This window comes from Hordeum vulgare, chromosome 4H, assembly GCF_904849725.1.
Source record: "Hordeum vulgare subsp. vulgare chromosome 4H, MorexV3_pseudomolecules_assembly, whole genome shotgun sequence".
Classification (NCBI taxonomy): domain Eukaryota; kingdom Viridiplantae; phylum Streptophyta; class Magnoliopsida; order Poales; family Poaceae; genus Hordeum; species Hordeum vulgare.
Window position 1 is genome coordinate 263,039,426 of NC_058521.1, and position 15,323 is coordinate 263,054,748.

General features: G+C 42.8%; 1 pseudogene; it reads right to left on the bottom strand.

Annotated features, from left to right (window-relative positions):
- The window catches only part of LOC123450442, a 31,175-nt pseudogene extending 18,514 nt beyond the window's left edge, over positions 1 to 12,661 (bottom strand).
- Between the last annotated feature and the right edge of the window lie 2,662 nt (positions 12,662 to 15,323).

The window sequence follows — 15,323 nt, forward strand, 5'->3', positions numbered from 1 at the left end:
CCTTTGAGAGGGCCAACTATGTCAAGCCCAAAGACCGCAAAAGGACAGTGATTGGGATAGTCTGAAGAGTAGTTGCGGATATGTCGCTTTGATCGGCGAAAACCTAGCAGCCAGGCACCGTTGGACCAAGCTTTATGTTTCCTCTTAGGCAGTAGGCAATAAAAACCTGCTCGAAAAGCCTTACTAACCAGAGCCCGAGATGCAACATGATGACCACTCATGTCGGAGTGGATTTCTGCAAGGAGTAGTCACAATTCATCTTCGACTATCCACCTTTGGAGGATGCGGGTGACATTAATTTATAGAGATCACCTTCATGGACTCAATAAGCCTTTGATCGGCGAATTATTCTCCGTTTTTCAGTTTGGTTGTCAGGTAGCTCGTTACAGAGCAAGCACCCAAGGATTGATTAGTTGCATGGTGCGATTACTTCCATAACCTCATGAGCCGGGGTTGATTCTTCGAAAGTCGTGCCTCCCATTATCCCCTTATCTTCCTCGGCTGCCGGAGGGTTGATTCTATTGGAGTTTAGGGGATCCGCTACTATTTTCACATCGTGCAAAACCACATACGACTTAAAAAGACATTCTAGAAAAGTGTTTTATGGAACTAGGTCGTGCTTCGTGCCCATCCTTGCAAGGGTATCGGCTGCCTGATTACTATCCCATGGGATATGATGGAATTCAAGCACCTTGAAGCGGGCTGATATTGCTAGGTCGGTGTTTCGGTATGCCATCATTTTGGGGTCGTTTGTATCAAAGTCAACATTTACTTGTTATATACGTAGGTTGGAATCACCTCGGACTTAGGCTGGAGTCCCATGGACATGACTATTCATAGTTTATGTTGCAGAACCTCGTATTCAACTGAGTTATTTGAATCGATATACATGATTTGTATTACATATCGTATACTCTCACCAGTCTGTGAGCTGAGAACTACTCCGACTGATAATCCATCCATCATTCTAGAGTCGTCAAAGTACATTGTCCAATTGGAGTATGTACTGTATTCTCTAGGGAGTTCGGCCTCTCTCCATTCGGGCAAAAAATCGGCCAACACATGAGATTTAATAGCTCGGCATGGGCTAAACACGATTTTGAAAGGAAGGAGCTCGATTTCCCATTTGGCGATGCATGCAGTTGCATATGTGTTGTTGATGATGTCGCCTAGGTGGACGTCGGATGCCACAGTGATGGAACACTCCTGAAAGTAGTGACGTAGCTTCCGAGATGTCATTAAGACTACATAGGCAATCTTCTGGTAGTGTGGATATCTTGTTTTACACGGGGTCAATACCTTGGTAATGCAGTATACCCGCTTTTGCACCTGGAATTGTGACCTTCAACGTCGCGTTCGACTACAAGGACTGCACTGACGACTTGATTAGTGGACTAGATGTATACTAACATTGGCTCGCTACTCCAGGTGATGCAAGTATGGGAGTGGTGGTTAGGGGCATTTTAATTTCTTCAAGAGCATCGCTGCCTCGCTCGTCCATTTAAAATTCTTTGTTTCCTTCATGAGTTTGTACAATGACAAGGCCTTCTCTCCTAGTTGGGATATGGCTCGGCTGTGGGCAGAAACGCACCACGCAAGTCTTTGAACGTATTTGAGTTCAATAGGTATTGCTAATCCACCAAGGGCTCGAACTTTAGCTCGGTTAGCCTCGATTCCTCCATGGTAAATGTTGAATGCGAGCAGTTTACAAGCTGGTACCCTCAAAGGCGCATTTCTTTGGATTGAGCTTGATGTGGTATACTCAAAGACTCGTGAATATGTCAACAAGATCTTTGACTAGCTGTCAGACATCCTTGGTTTTTACAAACACGTCGTCTACGTAGGCTTCGTCTATTATTTCAATATGCTTTTCTAGCCATGTCTGAATCATATGCTGATATGTCGCACCTGCCTTTTTTAATATGAATGACATAGTGTTAAAGTAGAATGGCCCATAGGGCATTATAAAGGTTGTTGCTTCTTGACCCGATTCCAACATTTTGATTTGATGGTACCCCGGATATGTGTTACAGAAAGCATAAGGAGTCCTGTCTTGTAGTAGCATCAATGATCTGGTCTATGCACAGTAGAGGGAAGGAATCTCTGGGGGTATGCTTTGTTAACATCTTTAAAGTCGATCCAAAGCTGGCAAGATTTATCCTTCTTTGGTACCATGACCAGGTTGGCTAGCCATTCAGGATGTTTTATATCTCAGATGAATCCAGCCTCTAGTAGTTTGTCGAGCTCTTCTCCCATGGCTTATCGTTTATGTCAGAGAATCATCGTACTGTTTGCTTGACCGGTTTAGAGGCTTTGATGATGTTCAAGCTATGTTCAACTAGATTCCTTGAGATTCTTGGTATACCCGAAAGGTGCCAGCAAAAATGTCCTAATTTTCCCAAAGTCAATTCCATACGGATTCGTCAATCTGTGGTCCACATGGGCTCCAATGGACGCCATTTTATTTGGGTCCGTTGGGCGTACTTGAAATTTGACATTCCAATCTATAGGCTTAAACGAGGTCAAACTGGATCTTATCCAGAATGACGTCATCCTTTATTGACCGTGGCTCGGAGGGCCGTCAATTCTTTAATTGTTAAGGCCTCGGCCAGGGACTCTAGAGCCAGTGAGGCCATTTTATTCTCAGCCATGTGTGCTCTGTCTGGATTGTTGGCGATAGTTATCACCCTGTTGGGACCTGACATTTTGAGCTTCATGTATCTTTAACAGGGCATGGCATAAATTGTATGAATGCCTCTCTCCCTAGGAGAGCATGTTAGCCAGTTCGGAAAGGTACAACATGGAAGGTTAACTCCTTGGACCAATATTTCTTGGGAGTGCCGAAGACCACATCAAGAGTGATTTGTTCCTTGCATCGCGCTTCTCTGCCATGGATTATTTCTGATCATGATGGAGCTATGCTAGATGTGAGTTGTATCAAGTTGCATTATTTCCAGCATGCCCTCAGAGATGAGGTTTAAGATGCTCCCTCCATCCATTGGCACTTTATGTAACCAGTAATCATCCACCATCAGGTCGACCAGGGTGCGTGAGCAACGACTTAGGTCATCCACCGGCTGGTCGTCTTGTTCGAACGTGATCAGCGTGTCGAGCCATGTGGCCGGGGATTTTCTTCTCTAGGAGTGATCAAGCTACTGAAGGGTCCGCTTTCTTTGATAGGTCATTAGGAGTTCGGCTTCATCCGAGGAATTGGTTGGGTGACCAATGGCATGACTACCTGTGAAGAGGGCCTTACCACCCTTCACCACTAGTTTCACGACCAAGCAGGCTCGAAGGTTGTGTGTTAGATTTGAATTGAGGATAATAGAGTGTATGTGGCACGAGTTATCCAGCACTATGTCTAAGGAAGTACGGGGTCCCTTCTTTATCTTTTTATGTGGTGGTTCTACTAGCAAGGGGTGCTTACATGGCGTCCGTCATCATCCGGGGCTAGAGGTTTTTGAATCTCTAGACTCGATGGGTTCAAAATTTTGCTCTTCAGCCAACCATGTGTCTTCAATGGAACAAAATTTTAATACCAACTCAGGGATTTAGGAGAATGTTTGAACTCGACACTGAGCGAGGGAATTTAACACCCCCTCTTCACAGATGTGCTGAAAGGCGGCTAGTATCTTTTCATCAGGGCAATCGGTTATTCCGTTCTTGACAAACAAGAATCTGAACCATAATTGTCTTACTGTCTCCCTGGCTCTCTGTTTTATATACATTAGGTCCCCGACGTAGCCCCCCCCCGAGATACTCGAGCAGAAAGGACGTGGATGTCGCCAAGAGGGGGGGGTGAATAGGCGCTTTAAAATAATTACGGTTTAGGCTTGAACAAATGCGGAATAAAACTAACGTTTAATTTGTCAAGCACAAAACCTAAAACAACTAGGCTCACCTATGTGCACCAACAACTTATGCTAAGCAAGATAAACAACTAAGTGATAGCAAGATATATTACAAGAAACAATATGGCTATCACAAAGTAAAGTGCATAGTAAAGGGTTCGGGTAAGAGATGACCGAGGCACGCGGAGATGACGATGTATCCCGAAGTTCACACCCTTGCGGATGCTAATCCCCGTTTAGAGCGGTGTGGAGACACAATGCTCCCGAAGATGCCACTAAGGCCACCTTAATCTCCTCATGGCCCCGCAGAATGCAAGATGCCGTGATTCCACTAAGGGACCCTTGAGGGCGGTCATCGAACCCGTACAAACAAGGTTGGATCAATCTCCACAACCTAATTGGAGGCTCCCAACAACACCTCGAACCTTCACCACAATGACATATGGCTTCGAGGTGACCACAAATGCTCGGCGCAATCTCCACAACTTAATTGGAGACCCCTATGCTTGCCCGGAGCTTTACACCACAATGATTGAGCTCCGAGGCACCACCAAGCTTCTAGGGGTACCAAGTACCCAAGGGTAATAACCTTCTCAACTTCTCACTTCCACTATCACCGTGGAGAACTGAAACCGATGCAACTAATGCAATGGCAATAACACACGAAGTGGTCAAGTCCCTCACACTCAAATCCCTCCACAACAACAAAAGCTATGGAGAAATATGAGAGGAAGAACAAAGAGCTCACAAAGAACTCCAAGATCAAGATCCAAGGGGTTCCCCTCACACAGAGGAGAAATTGATTGGTGGAGATGTGGATCTAGATCTCCTCTCTCTTTTCCCTCAAGAACTAGCAAGAATCATTGGAGGGATTGAGAGTTAGCAAGCTCTAAGAAGGTCAACAATGGGGGAAGAACACGAGCTTAACACATAGATCAGGTCCAATGGGGAAGAAGACCTGCTTTATAAAGTGGGGGAAAGAATCCAACCGTTACCCCCACTCACAACCCGACCGGAGCGGTACTACCGCTGCTAGGAGCGGTACTATCGCTGCCAGAATGTCCGAGGGAGCGGCAGTAAAAAACTACTACCGCTCCAGGAGCGGTACTACCACTGGCACCTGGAGCGGTACTACCGGTGGATACTGAAAGTGCCATAACTTTCACATACGAACTCCGAATCGAGCAAACTCAAGCTTGTTGAATTCATGACGACAAGAGATATCCAAGAGCTATCTTAAGAACATGCAGTTATGAGAATGCAAATGATATAGATATGTGAGACCTCTATGAATGAAGAACCGACAAAAACTTCCAATATCGAAAATGACATAGAAGATGCATATGGACTCCGTTTTCGATGAACTCGAGCTTGTCATGAAGATGACCATAAGCTCTAAAACTCACAAGGATAAACACCAAACAAGAACCAAGATATGATGCAAGGATGAAAATGGTTTGAGCTCTCAACGAACAATACGATCAAGCTACTCACTTGAGAGCCCCCCTTGAAAGTACGACAAACTATCCTACAATAGAAAAACCTATCAATGGCAAACCTATACCTTGCACCTAGTTCTCTTGACCTAGATAATGACGATCTTGGCTTCCTCAAGATGGACCACCTTTCTTGATTGCTTCCCCATACTCACTATGGGTGAGACACTCTTCAGCACATTCTTCACAAGTCCATTGCCATCACAATGGATGGCAAGCTTCAAGCATGATATATTCATGATGCTCCACTTGAACTTGCACACCGCAATCTTGATGACGATCACCACTTGATGTCATCTTTCATAGGTTGAATGAGACCTTCCTCTTGACGCAAACCCATGGAAAGACACCTAACCCCCACATAGAACTCTCACGAAGACATGGGTTAGTACACAAAAGCGTTATGGACAATGCTTACCATACCATGGGATCACTTGATCCTTCTCGATACATCTTGTACACTTTGTGTGTTGATCATCTTGACTTACTCTCTGCTTAGTCTTCATCAACCTTGTCTATTTATGGCCAATCTTTGGATAATACTTTGAATACAACCTTGGTCATCATATGAACTCCTTGAAACCAACATATGGACTTCAAGAAGTGCCTATGGACAAATCCTTTGAATATAACTCAATGCAACCATTAGTCCATAGGGATTGTCATTAATTACCAAAACCACATACAGAGAAGTATTCTCTAACACGGGCAATACTCGACGTGGGGGTGGGTGGGATCGAATATTTCAATCCAATAGTGGGGGACTCCAATGTGCCCCCGTGTTCCTTGCGGGAGAAGTGTGCGCAGAGGGAGGAGTTTTAGTTTGACTTAACAACCAACACGCCTGCCCTTACTAACCGATCTATCTCATGTTCATCCCTCAGAGGGGAGTTCAGATTCAAGATTTCTCTAGTGGGGTTTCGTCGGCTGAGCTAATCAAAGGAGCAAAAAGCTTTGAACGAAACTCCAGGCCTTGCCTTACCACCTCAAATGGGGAGTGCGGCCTAGGGTCGATCGAGTCCTCCGATGATCTAATGGCAGGAGTTACCGATGCACGAGGGATACCATAAGGACTCACATTTTCAGTTGGCAAAGCCATCATTCCAAGGCGATCCGACTGCAATTTTGTCAATGAAATCACGAATGTTGGTGTCAAAACCGGCAAACCTTAGGTATGGGGACCCAACTGTTAGATTGGATCAATGGGTAAAAAGAGACAAGGGACATGATGTTTTCACTCAGGTGTGGGCCCTCTTTGAGGAGGTAAAACCCTACGTCCCGCTCTTGCTATATTATGGGTGTATGAAAGTACAAAGTTGATCTACCTCGAGATTGTAAGTTGCATTCTAAGCCCTAAGGATGATGATGAATGAATATGTGTCTACGGACTAACCCCATTGGCTTATATACACCTGAATTATCTCGGGTTACACATGGTCAGTTGCCTATCTAGGGATTACACGACGAATTTATTGAACATTCTTGGAGTGCACGCCAGGTCCTTGGAGAAGTCCGATATGCTTACACCATAGGTTAGGAGTCCTTCCTTCTGCAGTGGGCCATTAGTCTAGCGCATTGACTGGACCGACTAGGCGGGGACCCCCTTACCGAGGACACCGTCAATCATGCATAATAGAATTGAAAGAAGGCTAAATTACTTTCAATGAATAATCTCATCATAAAACCACAATTCATTGGATCCCAACAAACACGCATATGGAACTAGCACACGACCCACAAAGGCATGAGACCTTATATCGCTGGGCCAACAGCTTGCACTAGAGAATGCCCGTCGGGCCCTCCTCGACCACTAGCTTCTGCAAAAAACAAACACCAGGGACAAATGACAAGGCCGAGAACGAGTACGAAATGGACATCACACCTTGCCTTTGGGGCTACTAGCTATATTGTAACACTCAAAAGTAACCTGGCAGCTGACCTCCACAAGGATGTTGAGCCCATCCGTCTAGGCACTCAAGACATCCCTCTTTGTTGGTTACAACTACTTGTGATTTGCATTGGATTTTTTCGCAAAGAGGAGCGGATAATACAACACAATATTGCTGAGAACCAAGGTTATCGAACTGATAGGAGGACCACACAACTCCCGTATTCAGCGCCTACACACGAAAGAGCAAACACTTGCACCCAACACGGGCAAGAGGGTTATCAATACCCTTGAACTCGTTACTTGCAATTAAATAAGTAGTGTCTATGACAGTTGGATAAATATAAATTGCAAAGTAAATAAAGGCAGCAACAAAATAGCAGTGTTTGTAAATTTATATGTGAATAGACCTGGGGGCCATAGTGTTCTCTAGTGGCATCTCTATTGAAGAAGGCATACGGGGGTAAACAAATTACTATTGGGCAATTGATAGAAAAGTGCATGCTTATGCAATATTTATTTACGACAATGATTATGTGTATATATGCATCATGTCCACAAGAAAGTAGACCGACTCATACTAGCATTTACTAGTATTACTCCACCCATCGACCGTTATCCAACATGCATCTAGAGTATTAAGTAAAACAAAGTAATGCTTGGAGAATGATGAAATGATGTAAACAAAGTAAACACAATTAATATGAATGAACCCCATTGTTTTATACTTAGTGACAGCAATGAAAATACATTTTGTGTCCCTCTCAATTACTAGGATTGAGCACCGCAAGATCGGACCTACTACAATGCACCCCTCTCACTGAAGATAGGTCAATCTAGTTGGCCAAACAAAATCAATAGATTGGAGAGATTTACGAAGCTATAACAATCATGCAAATAAGAATCATATAGTAATTCAGAGAAGACTCAAATCTTTTATCATGAATAATTTGAAAATGAACCCACAATTCATTGGATCCCAACAAACGCACCACTCAAAGTGCTTACATCGAATAGATCATCGCAAAGATGCAATGAACTTTGTATCGAAGAACATAGCGAGAGAGCCATCTAGATACTTAGCTATAGACCCATAGGTCTATGGTATACTACTCACACATCACCATGGGATCAACAAGGTTGATGTAGAGGCCCTCCATGATCGACCCCCCCTCCGGCAGAGCACCGAAACAAGGCTTCAGATGGGCACACAACAGAACAAAGACTTGCGACGGCGGAAAAAGTGTTTCGGGAGCTCCCCTAGGGTTTGCAGATATATGAGGATTTATAAGCCAGAGAACGGGTTCGTGAGAGCCGGGGATGGCCCATAAGCTAGCAGGGCGCGACCACCCCCTAGGCACACCATGTTGGCTTGTGGGGCCCTCGTGTACCCCCAGTGTTCTCCCAAGCTTCTAGGTCTTCTTTTGGTCCAAACAAATCATCATGTTCATGGTATTTAGACTCCGCTTGATACTGTAAACCTAAAAAGCCAAAAAGATACAGAAAACAACAACTGACACTTGATACTAGGTTAATAGGGTAGTGCTTAAAAATAATATCAAATATCAAATAAATGCCCAAAGTATCCTAGAATAATAATATTATAGCATGGAACAATAAAAAAACATAGATACGTTGGAGACATATCAACATCCCCAAGCTTATTCATGCTCGTCATCGAGTAGGTAAATGATAAAAATAGAATTGTTGATGTGACGTGCTACCCAACATGTAATCTATTGCTAGTGCAGGTGTGATCACCGAGAAAAGATGAATTAACAAACAACAACGTAGTAATATCCATGAACATAAGTAACATGATCATCAATTTTCAAAATATATGATCCTTAAATAATGTTTACTCCCATTCATTTTCTCATACTAGTATGGCATGGCTCCTTCTTCACCACATATATACAAATGTCAAGCACCACGGTGTTAGGCCAAGTATTTGGATCGTACTTTTTTATGCGCTTCAACTTTTTATTACTCACTCAATACATGAGCGTGAACCATGGACATACCATATAGGTGGAATAGAATATGATGGTAGGTATCAAAGGGTAAAAGTGGAGAAGAAAGTCTCGCATCACCTTGGTGTATCAACGGGCTATGGAGATGACCATCAATAGATATCAATGTGAGGAGTAGGGATTGCCATGTTAAGGATGCACTAGAGCTATAAGTGTATGAAAGCTCGAGTGAAGATAAGTGGATGTGCATCCAACTTGCTTGCTCATGAAGACCTCGGTCATTTTAGGAAGCCGATCATCGGAATATACATGTCAAGTTCTATAATGAAAAATTCCCACTAGCATATGAAATTGACAAAATAAGAGACTCTCTATGTGAAAAACATGGTGCTCCTTTGAAGCACAAGTGTGAAAAAAGAGGTAGTAGCATTGTCCCTTCTCTCTTTTCTCTCATTTTATTTATTATTTATTTTCCTTTTCTTTTTTATTTATTTATTTATTTCTTTTTTTATTTCCTTTCCTTTTCTTTTTTTTCTTTTTTTTTTCTTCCAGAGTCTTATCCCAACTTGTGGGGGAATCATTGTCTCCATCATCCTTTCCTCACTGAGACAATATCCTAAATAATGAATATTAGCACACTTCTATTTACTTACAAGTTAATATGAAAAAAATCTACTAAATAATATGAATCTATATGAATGCCTCTGGCAGTGTACTAGGATGTATAATGATCTAGCGTAACATGTATGATAATGATGAACCGTGGTTTTGCTACAAATGCTACGTTACCTAAATGATCATGCAAAGCAATATAACAATGAGTGTACTAGTCATATGATGTGATGATGGAAGTTGCATGTCAATATATCTTGGGATGGCTATGAAAATGCCATGATAGGTAGGTATGATGGCTGTTTTGAAGAAGGTATAAGGTGGCTTATGTGCAACAAAGCGTATCTTGTCACGTGATTTGGATGCACCATCGAAGTTTGCACTCATCCTCGAGGTGAGAATGGGCAATGTACGGTTCGGAAGAGGCTAGCCAATATGAGGTGGTGAGAGTGAGTACATCCATAGATTCACATTAGTCATAAAAACTCATATACTTATCGCAAGGTTTTATTAGTTCTCCCGAAACAAAGTACTACTCTCATGCGCTAGGGGGGAGGTTGGTAGGAGCTAACCATCACGCGCCCCGACTTAAGCAACACATGTTTTCAAAGACGAAAAATAATTCTCACATGTCATCACCATGTCATAACCAATATTTAGATGAACATAAAATTAACATTCTTTAATTATCAATATTTTTACAAACCAACAATCATGCACTCAGACCATGTCATATTACTACATCGATATCATTAACCTACAATTTGTCCTTTATGTGCTATTCGTGGTTTTGATTTTTCACTCCTTGAATACCTATTATTTTTGGACTAGTCTTACAACCCATGAAAATTACTGTCGCTGTTTAGTAACCCTCAAACAAATTTAGTGAAGTATAAAATCAATATGCCACCATGCTCTAAAACATATAAGTGAAGTACTAGAGCAACTGCTTAGCTCAAAATATATAAGTGAAGAATAAAGAGTATTCTAACATATCATGGTTAACATGTGTCTATCTTATGTGGGTGTGTCCAGCAAACAATGATTGTGGAAAACTAAAACAAAAGCAAACTAGAATACACGATGCTCCAAGCAAAACTCAGATCATGTGATGAATAAAATATAGCTCCAAGTGATATACCGATGGATTGTGACGAAAGAGGGGATATATTCCAGGGCATCCTCAAGCTTAGATGCTTGAGACTTCATAGAGTATTACCTTGGGGTACCTTGGGAATCCCCAACCTTAGGCTCTTGCCGCTCCTTATTCCTTTATCCATCCCGATAACACCCAAAACTAGAATACTTGAGCAGACAAAACTATACAGAGAACTCGTGAGATCCGTTAGTAAGATAGGCGAACCATAAACTATAGGTAGTATTATAAATTTATTCATATTTTATAATTGCATAAGGTACTCTATTCTAACTTCTCCATGACTTATACCCCCCTCTATATAATCTATATCATCATCAAAACTAGCAAAAACATAATTTGTCTAAGACAGAATAGGCTGCAGTGATGAGCAAAGACACCATACTTCTGCAACTCCGAAACTTATGACAAATTAGGACAACCTGAGGGTTTTGTTTGACATACTGTGTAAAAAATTCAGATTATAAAGACATTCCAGTAAAATCATAGAAATGCCGCACCAGACGATAAAGCTCCTGTTTTGCATCGTATCAATTCTACTCATATTAAAATAATCCCAAAGGCTTTACTTGGAACAAACACTAATTTAAACATAAAAAGACAATCATTACAGTAGAAATAATCATGTTATATCACACAAACATAACATAGGACAAGAAAAACAAGATAACTATTGGGTTGCCTCCCAACTAGCGCTATTGTTTTACGCCCCTAGCTAGGCATAATGCGTATGATCAGGTGCTGGACCCTTTCATGTATTTTAGCCCAAGATCTTCCAAAATAGCACTTAGTAAATCACCTTTACCAAATATAGTTGGCGAACCCAAAGGTTCAAAGAGGTTCTTATATTTGTGACATTATTACTAGCATCATCATCATCATAGGGATCATCATATTATACATGAATTTCATGATTAATAGGTTCCCAAATAGCATTGTCATGCCAATCCTTACTAAAACCTTCATTAGTTCCCTCAGAAATCCATTCAAAGTTGTCACAAGTTTTAAGGTATAGTGCTTGCATTAATTCTTTGGCAGGGACCTTCCTCCTCATATTGTCACTAAACTTTGATAGTCAATATATTCCAACTTACAGATAGCATATCTATTATGAAGAATCACTTCTATGGGAGGATGTTCAGATTTGGTTCCATAAAAGGTAAAAATATGTCTAGCTTCCCACACTATATAATCAAATTCATGCATAAGGATATCAATAACAATTTTCTTAATATTTGGATCGTGTATGCTAGGGAGTTCCAAAAATATCTTTTGAAGCAGAGGATGAAGGTGCACAAACTTATTTTCTAACTTTAATATAAGCATGGAAATAGCAAGAATGCACGACAGCTACCAACGGCAAGCAGCTAAGCAGCGGCAACAGCACTAAACGCACCAGCAAAACAGCACATGGCAGCAGCTAGCTTGGCAGCGGCAAGCCGACGGCGGAGGGCGCAGGCGGCAACCGGGGCCCGCACGGGAGGCGTCCACGGCGAGAGGAGGCGGCCGGCGGGGCTGCGCGCTCGAGACGAGGGAGGCGAGGTCGGGCCATGGCGGGCGGCTGCGCGGTCGGCACGAGCAGCGAGCAGGCAGGAGCATGAGGGGGAGAGGCTGCATGCGGCGGCTCGGGCGCCTCGGGGCTGTAGCAGGCGGCGGCAGGGGACCTCGGGGGAGGCGGCGGCCATGACGGGGCGACGGGATCGAGGCCCTAGAGGGGAGGCGAGGAGAAGGGGGCTGCGGCTGCGCGAGAGGAACGAGGGATCGGGGGAGGATGACGGGACGAGGGGGCTGTCGAGCGCTAGGGTTGGAGGGGGGCGTGGGCCTTGGCCGGCTGGGCCTTGGCCTGGGTCCTCCCTTCTAGTTTTTTTTTCTTTAAAAACCTTTAAAACAGAAATTTTTAACTAAAGAAAGGCTTTTAACAAAGTAAAGGAAAAAAATAATAAATAATAAAATAAGGACAAAGCCTTTGCTCCTTTAAAAATAAACCCCAACTCTAAAATAGATTGTGCATTTCTTAAATGATTAAAAACTAAAACCTTTTAAATAATTAAAAATTAAAACCCTTTTCAAAAGAATAAAAAAATCAAACCCCTTTTATTTAAAGACTAAAATAAAGGCTCTTTAAAGGAGAAAAGAAATGAGACTGTTTTAGAAAATAAACAAAGGAAAAAAATAAAGGAAACCCAAGGGGTTGCCCCCACATTTAATAAAAGGATCTTTTAAAAGAAGACGAATCGGTTAAAACTGAACTTTAGCAAAAACCGCAAAAACAAATAAAAGAGGAGAGGAGGGGAGTGAAGGTTTAGGTCCGCGGTGCAACAGGGTTTCAGGTGGCTCTCACGCACGCACTCTCATCACTCCAACAAGACAACGCGACTCACAAGGCACTGACACCCAACAACACGAAGCAACAAGCAACGGCGACAAAACACAGTTGACATGATGCCATGCATGATGCCGTGATGCAAACTAAATGATGATGCAACCAACAAAATATAATCACTCGACGGAAACGGAAATAAAGGGGAATCTTCTGGGGCGTCGGCATCAGGCTGTCACAAAAGCCAATACAATTAAAAGGGGGCGAGGTAGTAAAATGAACTAATTGCTCAAATGCTCAAAGTTAGCCACCAAAACACTCAATCATTTTCCCCACATATCTACTGTGTCAAGTTCCACATTCACAAATTCGGTGTCACCAACATTGCTACATTGGACCCACCAAGTTTGAACCTAAGACAAAACCCTAGCCATTCCCACATAATCGGTGCAACCGAAACTGCACCGGTGCTACTGAGTTTGGGTGACCAACATTCTGTTGCCAAGATACGCAAAATCGGAATTTCCGAGTTTGAGTATCGGTGCCACCGAGTTTGGCCATCTGACCGTTAGTCACATTTTCGATGCCACCGAGTTCTATATATCGGTATCACCGATATTCAAAGTTCACACTTTTAGTACTACTCGGTACCACGGAGTTGTCCACTTCGGTGTCACCAAGTTTACATTTTTGTGTGTAACAGTTGGATTTTGGCTGCTGCCTATATATACCACTTCACCCACCTCTCATTCATGGGAGAAGCACTTAGAACATAAACTTCATTTCGACATCCATTTTGTGAGAGAGAACCACCTACTCATGTGTTGAGACCAAGATATTCCAATCCAATCATTTGAAACTCGATCTCTAGCCTCCCCAAACCGCTTTCCACCAAATCAACCTCTCCTACCCATGCATATTCTGTGAGAGAGAGATTTGTGTAGAGGAGACTATCTTTAGAAGCACAAGAGGAAGGAATGCATTTATCTACCCCATCTATTACCTTTTGGAGGATGGTGCCTCCTAGATTGGTTAGGTGTCGCTTGGGAGCCTCCTACTTCGTGTTGTGGAGTTGAACCAAGATGTTTGTAAGGGCAAGGAGATCGCCTACTTCGTGAAGATCTACCGTGTGTAAGGCTAGTCCTCCATGGACGGAAGCCATATTGGGATAGATAAGGCAGCTTCTTTGTGAACCCTTTGTGGGTGGAGCCGTCCGTGGACTCTCGCAGCCGTTACCCTCCGTGGGTTGAAGCCTCCACTAACATGGGCGTACGATAGCGCCACCTATCGGAATGATGCCAAAAATCGTCATGTCAACCTAATGCGTTTGATGTCCCTACCTTACTCCTCTACTTTACACTCGCATGTTTTACTTTCCGCTGTAATAATATTAGAACTGCATGTGTAGGGTGTGCTTGACCTGTTATAACCGCCGTAGCTGCCTGTCAAGTAAAATCGGGAAAAGGCAAAAGAATTATCTTGTCAAGTAGTCGAATCGCCCCTCTCTAGACATACTTTCGATCCTACAAGTGGTATCAAAGCTTTGGTCTCCATTTCATTGGTTTAGCAACCTAGGAGAGTATGGCATCTAGTGAGGGAAATTATCATCGTAGAGGTCCTTACTTCGATGGCACTAATTTTACTAGTTGGAAGCATAAAATGAAGATGCACGTTCTTGGCTTTAATCCTCATGTTTGGGTTTTCTTTGTGTTGGTGTGCAAGGTAACTTCTTTGGAGAAGGGCATGAATGAGATCGTGATGCGATAGCTGATACACTGAAGATGTTGCAACTTAATGCTCAAGCCTACGATATCATCTTCAATTGCCTTTGCCCCGAAGAATTCAACAAAATCAGTCGTCTTGAGAATGCAAAAGAGATTTGAGATACTTTGGTTCATACGCACAAAGGTACTGATTCTGTTAGAGAATCTAAGTTGGATGTGCTTCAAAGTCAAATTGACAAGTTCTATATGAAGGATGGTGAAGGAGTCGTTTAAATGTACTCTAGGCTAGCTCTCATCACCAAT